A 24,698-nucleotide genomic window follows, 5' to 3' on the forward strand; every position below is an offset into this window, starting at 1 on the left:
GTTATACGGTGCTGGTGCAGGCCTCGAGGCTACAATTGTTTGTTCCAGGGGCAAAACGAGCCCGTTGCTAAGACAATAGAACGGATGGTAGTGGGGCGGGGGAGTATGGAAAACTCGCGATAAACGTGGCTTGGCCTCGCGCTCTAGGCGCTTCTCGTCCAATCAGCGTGTGCCGACTGGCTGTTGGCGCCTCGTGTGAGCCAGCGGGTGAGTGTAGCGCGGGAGCCGGGTGCGGGTAAAACCAATCTCGGAAACCGTTTGGTCTAAATAAACGGAAACCGGCTTTGTCTTTTTTTAGTGCCCGTATACAGACCGGCAATTCCCCCCGGCTATGTATCGACAGCATGGCAGTGTTATACATACCACGTGTGTATGATCCGCGATAGATACCAGTACTCAGCAAACATGAAGGCTGCCAGCCATTGAGGGAGATGTGTGTTTTGTGGCTGCCCCAGGACAAGGAGCTGTCTATTGTGTGCTCCATTCTTGTTCCCAATGTATGAAGCAATAGTGGACATAGCTACCAGAGGCTGGCCCCTCTACGACACCATGCTTTGGCCTGTGTGCACCAACAATGACCATGGAAAGCACTGCGCTTTATGCACTATGTTTGCTTGTTTTTAGGCCTGGTTCACACCTATGCATTCTGTGCCTTTTATGTCTTGCAGAAAAACACTGCAACCCATTTAACATGGTTTCCTATGGGACACGTCCACATTGATGCATTTTCAGCCGCTGTGTTTTTGAATACGGTCAGGGACACTTTCTCGCAGCACATTGCAACATGCATAGGTGTGAATCAGGCCTTAGAGCCCTTTCACACTGCTTGGTTGTTCAGTTAAGACAAAGTGGAAGAAAAAAGCATCCCTTCCACAGGGATGCTGAACTACAAGTCCTATGATGTCTTGCAAAGCTGATAATTATAAGCATGACTACCACAGGCAGGGCTGCTGTTAGAAACCACAGGGCCCCATACAGCCAACCTGACAAGGCCCACTACCAAAAATAAAAAACCCCTAAAAATCTGTTTACTATGCTTCAGTTATGCATGAACACAGAGTGATCAGTACCAATCATAGTTATCGGACCCTTTCCCCCGCACTCTCCATCCTGAAGGATCCTATTGTGTGTTTGCAGCTGTTGGTGGGAAGGAGAGGAGGGAAGCCGGCACTGTGGGGGCCCAGGCAGCTGGGTGAATCAGATGTGTACAGGAATAGTGATCGTCTTGGTGGGTGGGGGGCAATTACTGGAACCGAACCCCTGCATGACTTTCTCGGCAGGAGCTGAAAACTAGTGGAAGGGAAAGGAGAATCCACCTTTCAGATGCTGCAGAGAAAGTCATACAGTGGATCTGTTCTAGTAATTGCCCCCTCGTGCCGATAACCTTCCCTGCCCACATCCGATTCACCCAGCTGCCTGGGCCCCATACAGGAGAACTAGTGGTACCCTCTTCTCCACAGTCATGCCCACAGAGGCATGATGGGATTTGTAGTTCTGCAACAGCTGGTGGGCCATCAGTGTGATGCCCCTGCGTTAATCACTTACTGCCCTATAGCACATATACTGCTACAGGGCGGCTGCTCTGCAGCAAACCATGTAAATTATACAAGATTTATGTAACAGTTTGCTCAGCGCTTTACAATATAACAGGAGACAATACAGCAACAATACAGTTCAATACAAGAGGGATTGGAGGGCCCTGCTCCTTGGAGCTTACAATCTAAGAGTATACATACGTGACTTTGCAGTTCTGGGTAGGGGGCACGTACACCACCCTACCTGCGCTGCCATTGGTTGCAGCGGATGTCAATCACCGGTTCCCGGCTGGCGATTCTCACCCGGCACTTGATTGCCTCTAAAGCTGAGAGGGGAAAGATTTGTGTGTAAACAACACAGATCTCTGTTCTGTCAGCATGGACATGCTGCTCTGTGTCTCTGCACAGCAGAGAGAGACAAACAGCATTTCTCCCTAGTAAAACAGCACACAGTGTAAGCACAACACACCGTTAACCCTTTGACCACCGCAGATGTTAATCCCTTCCTGCCCAGTGTCAGTACAATGTCAGTGCTTTTTATGAGCACTGATCACCGTATTTGTGTCCCTGGAGATGTCAGTTTCCCCCCAGTGTCAGAATGCCCGGTACAGTCCACTATAAGAAGTCACTGATCGCAGCCATTACTACTATAAAAAAAATGAAAATTGCAGTATATATACTGCCATTTGTAGACACTATTTCTCGTAGACAAGTTGATTGGGATTTTTTTTTTTTTTAACAAAGACATGTTACAGAATGTATGTTGGCCTAAATTTGATTAAATTTAATTTTAATTTTTTTTTCTATTGGATATGTTTTATAGGATAAAGTAAATATATTTTTTTTAATTTAAAAAATGACTTTGTTTATAGCGCAAAAAATAAAACCACAGAGGTGATCAAATACCACCAAAAAAGCTCTATTTGTGGGGAAAAAAATGACATACATTTTATTTATGTACAGCGTTGCATGACCGCGCATCGGATTTATTGAAATTGGATTTTTTTTTATTTTTATCAAATTTATTTTAATAAAAAACGTTTGGAGTAAAAATCTATCTAAAGATAGTTTTCTATTTAAGATACATTAATAATGTAGTTTATTCAGCATGAAATGGAGCTTAGTTATGTAGCATGAGGCTGTATATTCTGCAATATTTAAATTTTTGGTCAATTCATTCAATGAATCCAAGCTCTGCAAGCTGAGATAACATGCACTGCATTGATGCATTCACACAATTTCACAGTAACCATGAGATAAAACAAAGTTGAGGAATATTCCTTTATCCCATTGTTTTGCAAATCTATGTATGCTACAAACTGTATGATTGAAGAAATATGCATCTGTACCAGGCTCTAAGACTACTTTCACTCTGAGGAGTTTTTGAAGCGTTTTTGCGGTTAAAAAAAGCACCTGAAAAGCTCAAGAAAAATTCTTCCCTATGTATGTGAATGTATATCTAGGTATGTTTTCACACTGAGGCATTGCAATTGCGGTGCGGTGTACAAATTCCTGCTTGCAGCATCTTTGGGGTGTGTTTGGTGCGTTAAATAAAAATGCCCCAAAAACGCCTCTTTCCATTGAAATCAATGGAAAATGCCTGAAAAGCGCCTCAAAAACACCTCTGGGAAGCATTTTTGGTGCAGTTTTTAAGTCCTGTGTCCTTTAAAAAACGCTCAGCGTGGTAAAAATGCCTATGCGTTTTTGCGGTGGATCAGTGCGAAAGTAGCCTAAGTGTGAGGAGGAAGGGCAAGCAGTAAAAATAAAAGTGAAACCTAAGCAGCTTATAAACCTTGTGATCTTTCAGCACATACCTTGAAGTGCTTTACTCCTCCCTTGAGGAGCAAAATGGCAGCAGGAGCAGGCCATAAAAGAGACCCAGTTTGGGAATATTTTAATGAAGTTCCTCTACCCATGGGTAGAGCAGGTATACTTGCAAAATGCAAGCAATGCAGCAAAGAGATGCAAGGCCTGGTGGCCCGAATGAAACAACATCATGAGAAGTACTGTGGTGAAAGGACCATGTTTGAAAATACAGGACCTTCAGGTTGGTAAACAGTTTTTAGTTCATATTTTTTCAGACTGCCATGAGATATTGTTATGCTAAAGCAATAATATGTACTGCTGAAAAAATTAAAGGAACACTTTTTAATTAGATTATAACATCAAGTCAATTAAACTCCTGGGAAATTGATCTGGTCAGTTAAGTAGCAGAGGGAGTTGTTAATCAGTTTCAGCTGCTTTGGTGTTAATGAAATTAACAGATGCCCTAGGTGGGCAACAATGAGACGACCCCCAGAACAGGAATGGTTTTACAGGTGGAGGCCACCGAAATTTGTTTTCCCTACTCATCCCTTCTGACTGTTCCCTTCACTAGTAGCATTTGGCTACGGTCAGTGTCACTATTGGTAGCATGAGGCGATACCTGGACCCTACAGAGGTTGCACAGGCAGTCCAACTCCTTCTGGATGGCACATCAATACGTGCCATTACCAGAAGGTTTGCTGTGTCTCCCTGCACAGTCTCAAGAGCATGGAGGAGATTCCAGGAGACAGGCAGTTACTCTAGGAGAGGTGGACAGGGCCGTAGAAGGTCCGTAACCCATCAGCAGGACTGGTATCTGCTCCTTTGTGCAAGGAGGAACAGGAAGAGCACCGTCAGTGACCTACAAAATGACCTCCAGCAGGCCACTGGTGTGAATGTCTCTGACCAAGCAATCGGAAACAGACTTCATGAGGGTGGCCTGAGGGCCCAACGTCCTCTAGTGTTCCTTTCGCTCACTGCCCGGCACCATAGAGCTCGATTGGCATTTGCCATTGAACACCAGAATTGGCAGGTCCGCCACTGGCACCCTGTGCGTCTCACAGATGAGAGCATGTTCACCCTGAGCACATATGACAGACATGAAAGGGTCTGGAGAAGCCATGGAGAGCGTTATGCTGCCTGTAACATCATTCAGCATGACCAATTTGGTGGTGGGTCAGTGATGGTCTGGGGAGGCATATCCATGGAGTGATGCACAGACCTCTACAGGCTAGACAGTGGCACCCTGACTACCATTCGTTATTGGGATGAAATCCTTGGACCCATTGTCAGACCCTACGCTGCTGCAGTGGGTCCTGGGTTCCTCCTGGTGCATGACAATGCCCGGCCTCATGTGGTGAGAGTATAAAGGCAGTTCCTGGAGGATGAAGGAATTGATACCATTTCATGGCCCCCACACTCACCTGACCTAAATTCAATAGAACACCTCTGGGATATCATGTTTCAGTCCATCAGATGCTGCCAGGTTGCACCTCAGACTGTCCAGGAACTCAGTGATGACCTGGTCCAGATCTGGAAGGAAATACCCAAGGACACCATCAGTCATCTCATTAGGAGCTTGCTCCGACGTTGTCAGGCATGCATAGAAGCACGTGGGGGTCATACCAACTACTGAGAACCATTTTGAGGTGCTGCAATGAAATTCAGCAAAATGGACTAGCCTACTGCATCATTTTTTCACTTTGATTTTCAGGGTGTTTTTGAATTCAGTCCTTTTGTATGTGGATAATTTTCATTTCCATTAAACGATGGGGCATCCTTACGTTCCTAACACATTACCCAGTCCATATCAGTATAGATATCCAGCATGGTATTTTTCCCCATTGAGATCTGATGTCTTTTCAAAGTGTTCCTTTAATTTTTTTGAGCAGTGTGTATCTGTTATTGTTACTGCATGTCACTGCATTTTTATACAGTTGTAAAAAAAAATAGAAATGAGTTGAAATAAGCAAATATTCCTTTTTAGGCCGTACTGTGTGTGAATACAATGAGAAATTCATAATAAGCATACATGGTTTAAATATTAAATAACAGCATTGACTTTTTTGTTTAGGTGAAACCACCATCAACATAAAAGATTCTGGAAACTATCCACTTTCTAAATTGCCATTCTCTTATTCTGCAGTTTCAGAGTTATCTCTCCAAGATAGTGCATCAGTCACATCATTTACACATATCCACAATATATCACCTAAAAGAAAGAAACCATCTGGAACCTACATGGGTAGGTCTGTGATAAAAACCAGCAGATTAGAAAAAGAGTTAATTGATGAAAAAAGTGCTCGGTTTGTTTATGCAACAAACTCTTCTTTCCGTCTGCTTGAAAACACACACTTTGTTATTATGATTCGATCACTGAGACCAGGATACAGTCCACCAAGTAGATTAGGTTAGATGTTGCAGGGAAACTTGGATAAAGTATATGATGAAGAAATTATGCAATGTGCAACAAGTCTAGAAGGTAAAATTGTTAACCTAATGCAGGCCATAGATGGATCGAAAATCGGCCGATTTTTCGGCCGAAAATAAAATCGGCCGATTTTCGGATCGTTCGTGGGCTATTTGTTCGGCCGTTTTTCGATATTTTGGCCGTTTTTTTTAATCGGTAAAGTTGGAAAAAAATCGGCCGATTTTGCCGATCGGCCGATTTTCGCGGCAATAATGGGCTAATCGGCCGATTTTTTACCGATAAAAAATCTGCGCATGAGCAGTGACCTGCAAGAGGAAGACAAAAAGAAGAAAAAGAAGAAGAGGATGAAGAAGGAGGATGATGATGATGAAGAAGAGGATGATGATGAAGAAGATGACGACGAAAAAGAAGAGGATGATGACGAAGAAGAAGAAGAGGATGACTACGAAGAAGAAGAAGAGGATGACTACGAAGAAGAAGAAGAGGATGACTACGAAGAAGAAGAAGAGGATGACGACGAAGAAGAAGAGGATGACGACGAAGAAGAAGAGGATGACGACGAAGAGGATGACGATGAAGAAGAAGAGGATGACGATGACGAAGAAGAAGAGGATGACGATGACGAAGAAGAAGAGGATGACGAAGAAGAAGAGGATGACGATGACGAAGAAGAGGATGACGATGACGAAGAGGATGATGATGACGAAGAGGAGGATGATGATGACGAAGAGGATGATGATGATGAAGAAGAGGATGATGATGAAGGAGGAGAAGAAGGATGAAAAATAAGAGGAATTCCAGTCCGGCAAAAAGTGTCTCTGCAGAGAGCTCCGCTATTTCTTTGACAGTTCTTTGACATTTACAGCGGTTGCAACATTGTATCTATTTGTTTCCGAATAAAAACATCTGTATCCTAAATGGATACAAATAGATACATTGTTGCAACCTCTGTAAATATCAAGGAACTGTCAAAGAAATAGCAGAGCTCTCTGCAGGGACACTTTTTTTGCCGGCTGTAGACGGGATGAAAATCGGCCGATTTTTTTTTTTTTTTACCATTGGTGGTAACGTCGGCCGCTTGAACGACCGATTTTTTGTTTTTTAAAAGAAAAATCGGCCGTTTTTCTCCCCGTCTATGGCCTGCATTAGTCTTGATGGGTGGAGTAATGTCTATAATGATCCTATTGTATGTACTTGATTAACAACAGAAGGGAATGTATTCCATGCAGAAACAATTGATACCTCAGGAAATGCACACACATCAGCATACTTAGAAGAAGTAGCAGCAAAAGTTATCATAACATGCGGAAAAAAAAATGTCATGTACGCAGTTTGGTCACAGACAATGCTGCAAATGTGTTCAAAATGAGAAAAAATTTCAAACAACATAAAGAAACTACCAAACTAATAACATATGGTTGTAGTGTTCATTTGATGCACCTCCTAGCCAAAGATTTCTTTGTCCCAGAGATAGAGTAATGTTGAAATTGCTAAATACTTCCGTAACAATCATTTTGCAGCATCAGCTCTGAAAATAATGGGTGGAACCAAGCTAACGCTCCCAGAAGATGTTAAATGGAACTCTGTAGTGGACTGTTTTGAGCTTAACAGAATGACCGTTTGTGAGCAAAGTCGAGAAAAAATAGATGGCACTATCACAGCCAAAATGCTCAACATTGGGTTTAAAAGAAATGTTGAACACATGCTGAGCATCCTGAAACACTTTTCTGAAGCTTTAAACAAAATTCAGAAAAAATGGTTGTTTTATTGCTGATGCTGTTGACATTTGGAAGCTACGGAGTGAGCACTTAAAAACAGAACTACACACTGATAAATGTAAATTTACAAGATTTAAAAAAGCAAATGGGACAAGCACTATCTCCATCTCATTTTCTCGCAAACATTGTCAATATCCGGTACCAGGGTCAAGCCTTAAGTGCTGGAGAAGAGTAGTTAGCCATGACATGGGTATCCAGCAATCATCCATCTCTACTGCAAACTATTATAAACTTCAGAGCTAAGGGGAAACCAGTCAAGAAATATATGTTTGCTGATGAGGTTGTAAAGAAAGTTCTACCAGTGAACTGGTGGAAGTCACTTAAACACTTGGATTCAGAAAGTGTTTAAAGTAATGATTTCACTTTTAACCGCAGTGGACTCTTCTGCTGGCGTTGAAAGAATATTTTCTTTCTCTTCCTTTTGAACTTGTTCACTCTAAATTGAGAAATAGGGCCCTGATAAAGCAGAAAAGCTTGTTTTTCTTTTCCAGATCATGAACAAACAAGAACGAAGATGAAAATGAATGAGCTGCAGAAGACTGTTTGAAGTTTTTTATGTGGACCCAGCTGATATAGTATCTCACAGAAGTGAGTACACCCCTCACATTTGTGTAAATATTTGATTCTATCTTTTCATGTGACAACACTGAAGAAATGACGCTTTGCTACAATGTGACGTAGTGAGTGTACAGCTTGTATAACCGTGTAAATTTGCTGGCCACTCAAAATAACTCAACACACAGCCATTAATGTCTAAACCACTGGCAACAAAACTGAGTACACCCCTAAGTGAAAATGTACAAATTGGGCCCAATTAGCCATTTTCCCTCCCCAGTGTCGTTAGTGTTACAAGGTCTCTGGTGTGAATGGGGAGCAGGTGTGTTTAAATATGGTGTTATCGCTCTCAATCTCTCATACTGGTCACAGGAAGTTCAACATGGCACCTCATGGAAAAGAACTCTCTGAAGATCTAAAAAAAAGAATTGTTGCTCTACATAAAGATGGCTAGACTATAAGAAGATTGCCAAGACCCTGAAACTGAGCTGCAGCACGGTGGCCAAGACCATATAGCGGTTTAACAGGACAGGTTCCACTCAGAACAGGCCTCGCCATGGTGGACCAAGAGGTTGAGTGCATGTTCTCAGTGTCATATCCAGAGGTTGCCTTTTGGAAATAGACGTATGAGTGCTGCCAGCATTGCTGCAGAGGTTGAAGGGGTGGGGGGGTCGGCCTGTCAGTGCTTAGATCATATGCCGCACACTGCATCAAGTTGGTCTGCATGGTTGTCATCCCAGAAGGAAGCCTCTTCTAAAGATGATGCACAAGAAAGCCCGCAAACAGTTTGCTGAAGACAAGTAGACTAAGGACATGGATTACTAGAACCATGTCCTGTGGTCTGATGAGACCAAGATAAACATATTTGGTTCAGATGGTGTCAAGTGTGTGTGGCTACATCCAGGTGAGGAGTACAAAGACAAGTGTGTCTTGCCTACAGTCAAGCATGGTGGTGGGAGTGTCATGGTCTGGGGCTGCATGAGTGCTGCCAGCACTGGGGAGCTACAGTTCATTGAGGGAACCATGAATTCCAACATGTACTGTAACATACTGAAGAAGAGCATGATCCCCTCCCTTCAGAGACTGGGCCGCAGGGCAGTATTACAACATGATAAAGACCCCAAACACACCTCTAAGATGACCACTGCCTTGCTAAAGAAGCTGAGGGTAAAGGTGATGGACTGGCCAAGCATGTCTCCAGACCTAAACCCTATTGAGCATCTGTGAGGCATCGTCAAATGGAAGGTGGAGGAGCGCAAGGTCTCTAACATCCACCAGCTCTGTGATGTCATCATGGAGGAGTAGAAGAGAACTCCAGTGGCAACCTGTGAAGCTCTGGTGAACTCCATGCCCAAGAGGGTTAAGGCAGTGCTGGAAAATAATGGTGGCCACACAAAATATTGACACTTTGGGCCCAATTTGGACATTTTCACTTAGGGGTGTACTCACTTTTGTTGCCAGCGGTTTAGACATTAATGGCTGTGTGTTGAGTTATTTTGAGGGGACAGCAAATTTACACTGTTATACAAGCTGTACACTCACTACTTTACATTGTAGCAAAAGTGTCATTTCTTCAGTGTTGTCACATGAAATATATAATAAAATATTTACAAAAATGTGAGGGGTGTACTCACTTCTGTGAGATACTGTATATTCAGTTTAAGTTCTTTTGTTTGTTTTTTCAAAGATATTTTGTTTATGCACTTCACACTAAACATGCACTAAACACTGATGTTTAAGCAAATACAAGAATATGTAATATAATGTTATTGTTTTAACTAAATAAACTTTTGAGTAATTCTCCAAGAATGTGTGATTAACCTAGTAACCTAAAATCAGTTCTAATATGTTTTACTAACCTGACAGCTTATTATTCTAAAAAGGAAACCTTCATTTGGTTTGCAAATATTAAAGATTCTAACTACCAGCAAAAATGAGTCGGATTTCTTCCATTTAAAGAGCACCTGTCATTTTAGATCCATCATGGCAGCGCCTGTTAGCGGGCATCCACTCACCTGCTGCCGTCACGTCCCTCACCTTGTTGTGTCACTGCCGCATCACCAGCGGTCCCATTAAAATGAATGGGACTCTCTGTGAGTCAACAGCGGGTCAGAGGAGGAGCCGCTGTGGGACAGATGACAAACTAAAGTTGTTTTTTCTGCCTCTTAAGTGTGCATGGACACATGGGATAACATTAGTTGCTTCTACAGGCAAAACGCTTTTAAATGCTTGCTGTATTTTAGGTGCGGTAAAAACAAAACGCATCTCCCTATTGAAATTAATGGAAACATGGCAAAAAGCGCAACCGCGGTTCCATTTTTGGTGTTTTTTTTTGTTTCATGGGTGCATGCTAATGTCAGGCAACCAGAAAACACATAAATGCATATGCAGTTTTATTGTGTGTTTGCAATGCAGCAAGGCCCCTTTCACATGGGCGGATGACAGGTCCATATCCGCTCTGCATAAGCGGACACAGCCCTCTTTCCTCTATGGGCGCTCAAATATAAACGGACCACCAGGCCATTTATATCTGACTGTCAGCTGATCCGCTCCGCTAGACGGATGGCGAACTGATCCCCGACCTGTTTGTTTTTAGCAGATTGGGGTAAGCAGACATATGGCCGTTAACATCCGCCACTCCATAGAGAGCGATTGATGGTTCACTGTGTAAGGAAAGGTATATAGAAGAAGTTGAGTAGTCTTTGTAGAGTCCAGTAATTCTGAAAGGCCCTCTGCACACTGCTATATACCCTTTCAAGCAAACTTTAAGAGCTACCAGGTCTATATCTGGCTACTGACCCACAATACAACAAACAAGATATACCTGTGCTCAAATCCCAATAGTATTTATCCATCAGGTGCTACCCCACTTTGTGTTTTCCCCTATGTTGGCTTTGTGTCCACAGTAGCATTTGTGTAGGCAGAACAGATTAGGACTGACCATAGAGGGATTACTTTGACGCAGTTGGCCAGCTTAACATGTATTGCGATATGTGTGAACCAAATATCCCTATTTATTGCAGAGTTTACTTGAAAGGGTATATACCAGTGTGCAGAAGGTCTTTCAGAATTTCTAGTGTTAATATGTGGTTACACCCCTTTAGCACCTGATGGATACATGCATGTACTAGCTATTGGGATTCGAGCACAGGTATAACTTGTTTGAAGAGTCCAGAACTCACTCATAGAGGTGTATTTACTAAGGCCTCTTCACACGGGCGTTCAGTCTAGATTCTTCCGTTAGTTTTTCAGATGGATCCAGATTGAACCACGATGTATGTCTATGAGTGGGCGGATATAAATGGATGATCGTCCATTTACGGATGCCTAAATCCATGTTTGTTCTTTTAAACAGGACAAAGCTGGTCCTTTTCCATTAAGACAGATCTGAACGGATGTAAATGGCCATCCTTTTACAACAGTTCTGTTTATGTCCGTTTTTAGGCAAAAAACATTTTTTGTTTATGCTTTGGCCTCTGCAACACATAAGAAAAAACAGATGTAGACAGAGGTAAACTGAATTGATATAAACTAATGTAACGTGAACTGAACCAAAGATGTGTAAAATGAATCCATTTTTTCTTTGAAAAAATCATGACAGAACAAATGACACCTGTGTGAAAGGGGCCTAGTGGTGGCCACACACATTTATTTATTTATTTTTAAATAAATGTATATATATCTTATTGATGTATGATTTCAACAAAGCGATCAAATCTGAAAACAATCACATAGCCACAGTTTCCCTTCTGATTTATTTAGACTCGGTTTCAATCAGATTCAATCAAACTGAGTCGTTTGTTCACGGTGGAATATTATTGATTGTTTTCCATCAGTTGGTAGCACCAGGATACTTTTATTCATGAACACTGTTGTATTTTAATCGATTAAGATTGCTTGGTAGACACAGAGATGCAATAGATAGTTTATGATAAATTTCAATCGTATCCTAAAGCGGAGCTAATCTTTTCTTCAATGATCCCTGTCTTTCACTGGCACTGACATCTTCTGTGTGCCAGTCTTTGGCCAGCTTCATTGGCCAGCGTGGGATGATGTCATTCACGCGCAGGAGTCATCCCAGCACACCATGGTGGCAGTTTACGCTGAGCTGCGCATGTGCAGCTCAGTTTACATACTTCAGATCACTGCAGATAGGAGTATTTTATTGCAGAAGAGACATGCAATGTGCCTGCCTGCTCACAATTTGTGACAGCAAGACAGTAGTTCTGCTTTATCAAACTCCTCCATGTGTGGCATATTGATCAAATTGGTTATTGACTATTGATTGATTTTTTTTTCTATCCTATCAGTAAGGTATTTGTTCATTTACCGAAATGTTTATTGCCTGCATAAGACTGGAACAGATAGAATGTGGAGAAGCTGTGAATGGAAACCAATCCACTTTAAAGGTTTAAAAGATAAATTCACCTTTGGGAACATGTTACACGTTCCACCCATTTTTAGAGTTCTGTGAATGATTGAACTACAAGTCCCGACAACTTTAGTGGTTGTCACCTTGTAGTCCTCAATGAACTACAATGGCACTGTGGAGCACCGTGGTAGTTCATTGAATCTTTCTGTCAGTATATCTGCTTGCACGTACATCCTGTCTGACCTTCAGGAGATCTGCATGCCAGCAGCGATCTGCTGGCAATGCTTTATGTCAGGGTTAGGCAACATTAAACGTTTTATCGCTGCCCTATAGCAGATATACTGCTACAGGGTGGCAGGGGTTCACAAAATCACGTGTATATATACGTGATTTTGCATTTCCGGGTAGGAGGCGTGTGCGAGCGCTCTACCCGCGCCGCCATTCGCCGGTGACTACTGGTAATCACCGGTGGCGCCCGGTGATTACCGAGCATCTCCAACAGGGAGGAGGACTGTTTTGTTTACTAACAGTCCTTCTCCCTGTCAGCTCGGGCACAGTGCTCTGGATGGCTGTGCACATCCAGAGCAGTGCGATTACAGTGGAGCGCACACACCGCCCCCTAGTAAAACACTCCCTGCACACAGTTAACCTTTTGATTGCCCTCATTTTAACCCCTTCCTGCCCAGTGCCATTAGTACAGTGTCAGTGCTTTTTTTCTAGCACTGATCACTGTATTGGTGTCAATGGGGATGTCAGTGACAGCAAGTCAGTTCCTCCCAGTGTCAGAATGTCTGCCGCAGTCCCGCTATAAGTCGCTGATTGCCACCATTACTAGTAGAAAAAAAAATATCTATACTGCCATTTGTAAACGCTATAACTTTCATGTAAACCAATTCATTTACACGTATTGGGATTTTTTTTTAGCAAAGACGTAGCAGAATACATTTTGGCCTAAATTTATGTTGAAATTTGATTTTGTACATTTCTTTTACTGGACATGTTTAATAGTAAAAAGTCAAAAATATTGTTTTTTTCACAAAATTGTTTTTTTTTTATAGCACAAAAAGTAAAAAACGTAGAAGCGATCAAATACCACATAAAGAAAGCTCAATTCGTGGGTTAAAAAAAAGACATAAATTTCATTTGGGTGCAGCATTGCATGACCGCGCAATTGTCAGTTAAGGTAACACAGCGCCGTAATGCAAAAAATGGCCTGGTCAGGAAGCGGGGTAAATCCTCAGGAAGGCAAGTGGTTTAAAGAGGTGGAGATCTACCTGAACAACATGGGAGAAGTCAAAGATCACTGGGCACAGTGTCAGCCATTGTCACCTCTTCACCCCTGATTTAAACCTCTAATTGCAGTGCTACTGTGTCACAATCGTGTGGTTTGCACGGCAATCATGAGTTTAAATCAAGTATTGAGGAAGCAACATATCGCCTCCTCACCACCTGTCAAACACACTGATTGCTTTGCAGAGAAGCAGTAGTGTCTGCTGCTCTTGTGAATGAGCTCTTAGTTGCATCCGGCAGCGGCACTCTTAGGGCTCATTAACATGTAAAGTTGGGGGGTGGTAAACCCCTTTGGTTAAGTCATGGTTTTACCGCCCCCCCAATACTGGCCCTCTTTAGCTGCTGAGGCAGCAACCAAAGGTACAGACGCCGCAGCAGGAATTACACCCCCTGTTGCTTTTGGTAGGTGCTATCGCCTGTCAGTCGTGCCCATTCAAGTAAATGGGGCCACTCTGCAAGTGCCCCACAACTGCATGCTTCTGCAGGGTCCAAGGGGTTAAAGCAGGTGGTGAGAAAGAAAACATTGCTGCCCGTTTAACCCCTTGTTTACCTTGTTTGCTGCATTGCACATGGTTGCAGAGCACTTGCACAGTGGCCTCATTCACTTGAATGGGTCATGCTTGGCAGATGCTACACCCACCAACCACAACAGGGTGTTGCAGCCAGCACTACACAGGAGACATCAACTTATGTGGCTCTTGCTCCCTACTACAGCTCCAACTTTACAAGTAGTCCCTCTGCATTACACTCTCTTTGATGCTCTGGGATGGCAGGTCAGCAATCCCTGACCGTGACCTACCTGTCACCTGACCAAGATCTGCTGGTTGCTAACCCCCCTTTATAGGCTCCTGCAAGAAAAAATAAATGCACATTTACCTGCAAAAAAATGTGCATTTGTTATTTTTGCCAAAAGGTAAACTTATCCTTTAAAAATGTGTATCACACTACTCCCTACCTGAGCTGGCTTGCAGGCTACCATGAACCTACCCCTCAGAGCTTGATTGAACAAGCTGAAGATAGAAGTGGATTGATTGACATGCACAGCTGCTCCAGATTCTGTCTTCTTCAGTTTTAGCAAACTTCATCCATGGTTCATAATATACAGCTGGGATCAGACAGGGAATGCTTTCTTTTCAAGCCAATTGGTGTCAAGAGGAAATAGGAACAGAATTGATTGTATTTACCCAAGTGTCAGGCAGAGAGCAAACATGATTGTTTTGTTGTATGACTCCCAAAGTGCAGAAACCATTAATATGAAGAATCCCTTTAGTCTCAATGGGCCAATTCACACCTGAGCATTGTGTTGTCTGAGGCTTAAAAAAGTACACGAGCTTCCAGGGGTGTGGATTTTTTTTCTTTTCTTTTTTAAACTACTTGTTCAAGGGACTAAATTGGGGTCCCAATCTGCTTGTCCCTCATGACAATCTAGTTGTCCTGATAAAAAACAAATATAAAGGCTTGATGTTTATTAGGCAGAAGTGCTTTTAGGAATGTCTGGGGCTCTTAAAAACAAAAGATGACTTAAACTTTTTATGTTTTTAACATTGAACTGTTTATCTCCTCACTTCCCTGCCTATCTCCAGCAGCTTGCCTGGGGAATAGCGCAGAGGGGAGAGACCATGCAGTGTGACTGCAATCACTGATTGGGTGCTCATCAGGAAAGGGCAATGTCAGGTGTTTTTAATGCTCAGCAGAAGCGCATCTGCTGAGCAACTAAATAAAGCTCTGGCCCCAAAGAGAAAAAAAATTAAAAACTTTATTCCTTCAGGATCCCCTCACACACGGAATCAGTTGGATGCTCAATACTAGCGCCTGCTGAGCAGCCAAATCAAGCACTGTTGTACGCGCTGTTAGGCCCTGTTTACAGCTGGGTGTGTTGGGATAGGGGCAAAATTGCTGTCATTCTGCCTGCAATCTCAAAACACACTACAATCGCAAATTGCAGGTTCAGGCTTAATTTATTTTCAATTGCACCTAAAACGTGGTTCCATATTGTCATGTGGCAATCACAGCAAATTGCATCGTGTGAAGCTTGTTGCCCAAAAAGGAGCAAGAGCTTGTTTTGGGTGACATGCTTCACGTGATGCAATTTGCTGCGCAACAGTTGCAGCAAGAGCACACCGCATCCCAAAACGCCCAAGTGTGAATGGAGCCACCCTGGTTCAAACACATGTGATTCTGGGTGCGTTTGTAACGGTGTGTTCTACATTTACAAGTGATAGAATAGAGTGGCGTGCAGGGATAAGTGTTCACATAAGATTGCTATTGATAGGCGTTTTTGCATTGAAGTCAATAGGAGGCAAATTTGCATTGAATTCAATTGCCCACAGTAGGGCTAAATGTAGAAAACAAAAACCATTTGCCTGGATTTGCATGTCCTCGGCGTCGGGTGATAAGATTTGCACATCCCTGAGCTTCTTTCAGGCAGAATTGTTTTGTCCCCATGATCTTTAATAGGGGAACTTGCAAAAGGCATGTTTTTTTAGGTGCTTTTAGCTAAAGCCTAACTCCATGTTTACCACTTCCTACCAGAAGTATGCATATATGTGGCCTCTTGTCGGGTGGGCTTTAATGCTGAGAGGCCACATATATGCAGCCCTATGTAAACACTTTTTATGTTGAGAGTGCGCTCTCCCAGCAAAGTTACCAGCAGGGACCGGAAAGCTCCCGATGCATGCTTGCGATCAGGAGCTTTTTGATCATGTGACTGCTGCGACAGCCAGACAAATGACCGCAAGGCCTGCCTCCACATATAGAATCCTCTTAAAGTGTTCCTAAACCCAGGACCTTGCATTCACCATAACTGGTCTCCCACAGTACACAAAACATGGAAATGCAATTATTTTAGTAAAAATAAACTGCTAAATACATTTCTCATCAGCAGTTAAAGCAGTCTTTTGACTTCTATCAGTGTCCAGCAGAGCGCTGGTTAAAGCATGTAGGAGTTTTCATTCTCCCCTGATTGCCCTGTGAGGCTGCAGTACCTCTGACCCTCTGTCTGGACAGCGCTGATTGGCCCTGTGCTGATAATATTTACTCTCCCAAGAACAAAAAAAAAACAAACTTTAGCAATACACACCAAACTGAGCATGTGCAGCTTTCCCCCAAGGCTCTGTTCTATCTGGAGATGGATTTGGGACAGTAGAAGGGGAGGATCAGAGAAGACAGGATCAAACAGCCTTTTCACACAATGCAGAGGATTAACCCCTTAGGTCCCACAGTGCATATAACAAGCATGCTTTACTGCATATACAGACTGATTTTACAGACTGTGGGTTTGGTAACACTCTAAAGGGCCAGGAGGCAGTGGCAGGAAGGGGTTAAATAGTTTGGGTCAAGCTAGCCCAAACAAATTATTTTCTTCACTAACAGATGCATCAGCTGTCAGTGCTGTATAAATTGTATGTAGCCTCATCTACATAAAGTATCCAGCGCTGTGTTCCAGCAGTTACCGCTAAGTTGGCAGCGCCCCCCCATCGAGGCCAGGAAAGCATGTCATGCGGTGCGATATGCACTGCATTACATTCAATGAAGCACAGAGAAGACATTTTTTAGACCCTGCATGTCTCATTAAAGAGAATCTGTCACCAAAAAATAAAAAATCACATATTCTTTTGTTCCCTATGTGATGGTGAAAAAAAAAGGTAAAAACTAATTTTGAAGCCCCCTCACCCCCACACGTCAGGATGCCTACACATGTAACATATCGCTACGCACACTGTAATGAGAAGAGTAATTTTAGCACCAGACCTCCTCCGTAACTTTAAACTGATTACATATGAAGGGCTTTAAAAGTGTTGCCTATAGAAAATCTAGGGTGCTAAAGGTTGTCACCATTTCACGAGTGCACTCAAATATAAGGTTTGACGTGTTTGGTATCTATCTACTCAGTGCAACCTCATCTATATTTTACCACCAAATTGGTAATTTATTGCCTTTTTGTGCCCTAGAATTAACTAGTATGTTTTTTACTGTTTTTTTTGCGTTTCCTAGACCTTTGCAGTAATATCATGTAACATAAACAATTGGAACTATGATTATTTTATTCTATAGACTGTCTGCTTTCAGAAAATATATATTTAGGGGTTTTGTGTAATTTTCAGGCCTAAAATGATTTTTCTAAAAGTGTGCAAAGAGCGCAAAAACAACTCTGGCAGCAAAAGGGATAAAGGAAAAGCCAGACTCCTTTCCTGATGAGCACCCAATCGGTGCTCATTACACTGCAAGGTCTCCCTCCTCCCTTCTAGTCATGGGTGCAGTGCTGGAGACAGGCAGGGAGGTGAGGAGGAGATGAACAGCGCAATGTTAAAAATATTAAATGTTATTAAAAGTCGCCATAAAGCCCCTTTCATTTTCAAAAGCCCCAGACATTCCTAAAAGTACCTCAGATTTAAATACGGTTTTGGTTAAAATGTATATATTTTTTTTATCTGGACAAATAGATTGTCATGAGGGACAAGTAGATTAGTACACAGATTTAGACCCTGGACAAGTAGTTTTTTCAAAAGTTTCCATACCTCTGCAGTTAATAAAAATAAATTAGGTTTTTACAGAATGTATTAGTTCACTGCTATGCTTACCAGTAGCACATATTTCATACAATGTTAAATTACAGTTGATAAGAAGTAAACATACATTGGCCTATGCAAGAATCTGAATAGTTAGGCATGAGCCAGTTTGCCTAGGAAGGATTTATATAACTCCCTTTTATTTAGCTTAACTACATTTCCATTTTAACCATTTTCTGACCACATTATATTTACTGTGGGTGAACAACAGGCTAAGTGATGTACCTGTACGTCGCTTAGCACTTGTGCACCCCCTGGGGAAATGCTGCACCTGTGACCAAGGGACACAGCAGATTGTGGTGGCCGGTACCTGGCCACTTTGATTGATCATGTGATTGATAAGTGATGCTCAGGATCAGAATGTCAAAAAAGCTGTTAAGAATGAATTTGATTCATAACAGCTATGTTTCCTATAGTGGGCTGTGATTGACCCACAGCTATCTCATGGTACATGGGCCAATCTCAGCACCCTGTACCATATGATAGCTGTGAGCAATCACAGATAATAGTAAAATCACAGCTGTTATGAATGTAACTCATTCATGACAGTTCAAAACATTGCTGTTACAGTGAACTTCACTGTAACAGCAGTCATTAAATAAAAAAAGAAAACAGTCCCAGATCCCTACCCAAGTAGTACACTGTTGCTATGGTAACACTGAACTATTCTGGTGAAAATATGGGGGAAAAAAAAGTTATAGAACAAATGTTTAAAAAAATTGAATAGAAAATTATTTAAACTTTTTGTTTTAACAAAATAAAATTTGTTTCAGAATTTTCCATCTTTTTTTTCTCATAAAATAAAAAATCCAATGGTGATCAAATACCACCAAAAGTTAGCTCTATTTGTGTGGGAAAAATTATATAAATTTAATTTGCATACAGTGTATAATAATTGCCAGTTAAAGTAATGCAGTGCCGAATAGCAAAATATGGCTTGGCCATGAAGGGGATAAATCCTTCCGGAGCTTAATTGGTTAATCAACAAATGCGGTTTTCTAAGATGGTACAATGCTTCCTCAGTCTGAGGATGACTCTGTGCCCCTGAAGTTATTGGTTACCTAGATTCTGGCAGTTGCATTCTAATTCTACTTCTAATTGTGCACCTCGTACTGATGACACATTGTATACTGTCTTCTTAGTGTTGCACAGTTGTATCACACAAGAGAGCCTTGTAGGTAAGAATAATGTAACCTGCTCAGGACTCCATATTGGATATTGTCATAGCTCCTTAAGAGCAGGAAGACAGCATGTTTTATCAGCAGGAATCCAGACATTTGACAGGGCAGCAAGTATCAGACTTTAGGGGGCTTCTTATAGTTGGCTTTTAGCTTCAAGATTTATTTGTGGAATGCTGCAGTTTTATACTAAGTTAAACAAAACATTTGTGCATGCATATAAAAATATTATAAGTACTCCCCCCCCCCCCCCCCGCCCCCTTTTTTTTTTTTTTTTTTAAATAAGTGATCACATGATCACATACCCTCTGTGCTCAGCTGCATAAGGAGAAAAGGGAGTGGAGGGAGGTGAAACAGCAGAACACTGGTTTTCCCAATGAATGGCTGTGCTGGAAAGGGGGGTGTCAGCAGAAGTGTCATTGGAGCAGAGCACACTGAGTTGGGAACTGACCTCACTATGCTGTCTTGCCTAGTGGAGTCAATTTTTCATAGGAAAGCAGAGGAACTGGCAGGACCACCAGGGAAGCAATGCAAAGAGAACAGGATACTTTTTCACACACAGCTACTTGGTACAGCAGGCGCATATGAATATGCTATGTTGGGTTTACATATTCTTTAAAACTGGTCAGATTCTTCCAAATGCCACATTGAGAATTTTTACAAATCCTTCCCAACCCTCCTATTCATCAAGTATGCCTTACAGAGCTTAGATGTAAAATATAAATGTAATGGACAGCTGGGGCATTGGTTAAATTCTGTACCATGCATGCTCTGGCATCTTTAGGGCATGCATTAGTTCAATTATTACATATGGTTTAACAGCCAAATCTTCAGGACAAGCTTTCAGGCTGTACTCCCTTTTTTACGGTCTAAGCAGTACAAATACCAACTAATACAATGCTGGAACCTTGAAGAAGGGGGAGGGGTTACACCCCGAAAGCTTGTCCTGCAAATGTATGTGTTAGTGCAAATAAATAAATTATCATGGACAGTACTCAGTTGCTTTTGTTGCAATTGCACTAATACTACTACAATCACCTCAATACATATGCTTCTCATGAATTTAAATTGCAGTCTCACTGGGTCTAGGTTCACACTAATGCAGTGCGGTACATCGCATGTGATTCGCACAGAAACCGCACCACATTCTTGTGCAAATCACATGCGAATTGTGTGCGTTGCGATTAGAGCCATACATTATGCATGGCTCAAATCGCCCCACACCAGAAAGGTGCAGGACCCTTTTTTGGGTCTGCACTAGAATTGGATCTCATGGGTATTCACACCTATGCAATCCGATTCTGCACATTGCACTGTGTTTTGCGGACCGATTTCAGGGTGTTGTTAACATACATACCCTCATTGGTTCGCATGAATGGGGTGTAATTCTGATGCGGAATTTGCACAGAAAATGCTGCAAATTCCGCACCGCATCAGTGTGAACCCAGCCTGAAAGCAGTGCAAGTCATAAAGAAACAGGTGGAATTAATCTGAATAGGACTGGCAGCAGCTAGAAAATGCAAAGCAATTGAAAGGAAAGACACTGAAAGTTCCATCTTACATTACCCTGTAATATTCAATTCAAATTTAAACAAACCACTGTGCTTGAAATTCTTTCAGAATGCTCTCCAGTCATGAAAAAATTGCATATCCCAAATGCCAAGTACACAAGCCTTTATAAAGAAATGAATGCTAAAAGACCTGTTTATCTCATGTTCACTTAAACACTTGTGCGCATAGTATAGACCTAAGCTTATCTCTGCATTAAAATGTGAAATCCTGTTTGTCGAGTCAACAAGGTGAATATCTTTTGTATTCCTTTTTAAAGTCAACACATGCTTTGCCCATGCAGGGCAAATCAAAAGGTTCATGTAAGTGCTGCTGTCACTGGCTGCACGTTATTAACTTTCTCTCTTTTTCTTACTGCCAATAGCAAAAAGAAGAAGCTCCTGGGGTAAGCTACAAATGGACCTGTTTGATAACATTACATGCCTAAGTGTCGCAGGGATGTCTCCTAGATTGTAAGCTCTAACAAGCCCTCTGTTTCCTCTTGTACCAAATTGTATTGGAACTGTAATGTCTACCTTCATTTTGTAAAGCTCTGCGCAAACTGTTGGCGCTATACAAGTCCTGTATAATATAATAATGTCCCATGGGAAGAAGAGTAGTATGTGTTTGGTATTTATATTTTTACTTCGTTACAGGGGAAATAAGGAAATGTATGTGCAGCTGGAGAGGGCATCAATAAGTGAACCTGTTAATTTGCTCTAATAGGCACAGCAAAGGTTCACTTTATGATGGCTATACTGTACACATTACAACCAGTTTGTGAAGTTTGCTCCAGCGTCGTCGTCACCCGGGTTCTTCTCTGGTGTTAGGGTTCCTGGCTTATTTACTTTGGGAAGCTGGCTGTTACTTCTGGCAGCATCCCACTGTGCATGCCCAAACCGTGCTGTGCTTTGTGAATGGTCCCACATCCTCCTGTGACATGTCCCAGAAAGCTGTGGGCAAGTAGAGGGGGGAAAAGTGGAATATCGCCTTTTGGGGGAAGTTCTGTTTTGACCACTTGACGGGTCCATACACACTGGGCTTAAGGTAATACTAAATGTTTTTGTTTTTTTTTGTTAATAACAAACATAATACTTACCTGCTCTGTGCAGTTGGTTTGCACAAAGCAGCTGCGATCCTGGCTCCTCCCCCTTGACCAGGGCCCCCAATGGCAAGCCACTTGCTATGGGGGCACTGGTTTGTGCTCGCTCCCGCTGCTGAGTCTCAGCCAATGAGGAGAAGGAGACCCGGGACAGCAGAGGCTGCTGTGGACATCGCTGCATCAAAAGGGGGCTCAGGAGAGTATGGGGGGTGGGGGAGGCGCTGAGGGGGAAGGAGCACACAGAAGGTTTCTTACCTTCATGCATAGAATACATTCAGTCTTCATCCTCTATAACCACTTAAAAAAAAAAGTAAAAAAAAAAACGTTTGGCAGAAACAAACGCTCATATAGAGCAATTTTATACAGTTGTTTAGGAACGTTTTGGATTTTTTCTGCCAGAAATCTCCTCTCAAAAGTGCAAACCATAAGGTTTTTTTTTTTTTTTCTGCCTCTAAACGCTAAGCTTAAAATATGCCTCTAAATGACCTAATGTGCATGGACACATAGAGTAACATTGAGCTGCTTCTACAGGCAAAATTCTTGTCGAAGCAGAGTTTTTTAAGCCCAGTGTGCATGGACCTGAAAACCTGGCCAATTCTGACATTTCTCACATACATGTTAAAATCTGCTTTTTTTTTTTTTTACTTAGAATCCCCAAACATATATTTTTGAAAGCGGAGACCCCGGAGATTAATATGGTCGCTGATGCAGGTTTTTTTATGTCACACAATATTTGCACAGCCATTTTTAAAATGCAAATGTTCAGGAAAACATACACTAATGAATTTTAGTGCACATAAACACAATATAATACCCAGTGTGGGCCCTCCTGATTCCAGTAGAAGGGATTGGGTCGCTGTACAGCTGCTCGGATCATGTCTACAATAAATCCATTGGTGGCTGATTTTTTTTTTTTTTAACAAAAAATTTTTATAGAAAATTTTATAGGTTTTTCAAAAAACCTTACATACTAAAAACCAAACAGAAAAAAAGTGCTCAGAAGAAAAAATTACAGTACAAGAGACAGTAGCCTTGTAATCCTGTTCATAGCTACTGTAGCATGTGGAACAGCCATAGACCTAAGGACATTAACAATAAGTGTGATTACTACATAAATGGGAACATATCGGTTTCACCAGGCTGATCATCCTAGTATTGTGCAATGCACTACACACTCCCTCCCCACACTGTCCCCTCACAAGGGACAAATAGTAACTTACGATTTTGGGATGTAAATCATGACAAGTAAACAATCAGGAAAAATGCCACTGTCCTAATACATAAACAACCAGTGCTTACCTTTAAATCAGTGCACACCTGCCACTTAATTAACCATTAGAGTCATGTCAAGTGACCATGCATATCTGGGAATGCAAATACAAAAACAAGTGATTTGTTATACCCCTTAACACTGAATAATCAGCAGGGACACGAACGCTAGGCCTGGGGTCTGCAACTATGGATCCCATAGCTTTTCAAATCTGCAAGGGGTACCCCTTTGTTGCAATATGTGGCACCTTTTAAGAAATGTAGAAGAGACAGCCACTTGAAGGCTGTACATTTATGTGCTAAAAATAACAATCTGGAAAAACTATTTCTGCTTCAATCTTTTTATTGAAATTTTGAGAGGTCATACAGTAACAAGCTGTCAAGGTCCTACCTTTTCCCTGAGGTTATGTTACTCCATGTGCTGGCGTCCATCTTGGATTCTGCTGTGCATGATGGGAATCCTTTTATGCCTTCAGGTCTCTGTGGTCCATCCCCCAGAGGGGTGTGGCTGATGACATATAAGCCTGTGGCCCGCACATGCTCTTTGCACTTGTGTCTTGTGTCTTTGTGTTGCTATTACTCTGTTCTGACTCTCGTGACTCTCCTGGTATCTGATTCGGCTTGTGACTTGACTATTCTTTGTATTCTCCCTTGATCTGACCCTCTGTTGCTGAACCCGGCTCGTGACCTGTGATTCTCGTCTGCTGTCCTGTACTGTTTTGTCCTGTTGTTGTTGACCCGGCTTCTCTGACTACTCTTTTGTCTCTTCCACCAGCTACATGCCATTGGTGGCGGCCATTACCGCAGCTGAGGTGTCTCGGGGGCCGCGACCTGGTTCCTGGCTGCGTCAAGTCCATCCCCACCATCAGGGGCCCTGGTGAAGGGCAGCCTGGGACTTAGACTCCGCGCCCTGAGGGACTTCGGTCTGTGGGTAGTGGTTGTCGTCAGCCAGTGCGTTACATTGTTAGGCCTGCCTGTCCGTTCCTCGGCCCCTGCCCTGACACAAGCCAAGTTTTACCCATGCATGGGTGATATCAAATAGGCTCATAAGATAGAGTATGTATGTAAATGAGTATTAAAACAATGAGCCATTGTCAGGGCCAGAAAGGGCCAGGTAAAGAATTGAATATCACAAAACACACTGCGTTGTTCCCTAGAGAACAGCAGTGCTTATTAATATACTTAATATCAGGAAATAAAAAGAGAGTGAGGAAACAAAGAAGGAAAAGGACAGAGAGAAGGAGGGAGAAAGAAGCCCCAGGGAAGGGC

The 24,698-nt window shown here is 42.3% G+C and overlaps 1 protein-coding gene and 1 pseudogene across 1 annotated transcript in view; both read left to right on the plus strand.

The window, feature by feature from the left end:
• Positions 1-156: 156 nt before the first annotated feature.
• RMI1 (RecQ mediated genome instability 1) overlaps positions 157-24,698 on the plus strand; it is a 56,699-nt gene continuing 32,157 nt past the window's right edge. Inside the window, exon 1 of the mRNA XM_089662105.1 lies at positions 157-207. The gene's annotated coding sequence lies outside the window, so the exon portion shown is untranslated. The remainder of the gene's footprint in view (positions 208-24,698) is intronic.
• Positions 3,384-8,214, plus strand: LOC149436000 (uncharacterized; annotated as a pseudogene).

Source organism: Staurois parvus, unplaced genomic scaffold (genome assembly GCF_062004578.1).
Source record: "Staurois parvus isolate SC_StPar_1 unplaced genomic scaffold, SC_StPar_1.0 ptg001432l, whole genome shotgun sequence".
NCBI lineage: Eukaryota > Metazoa > Chordata > Amphibia > Anura > Ranidae > Staurois > Staurois parvus.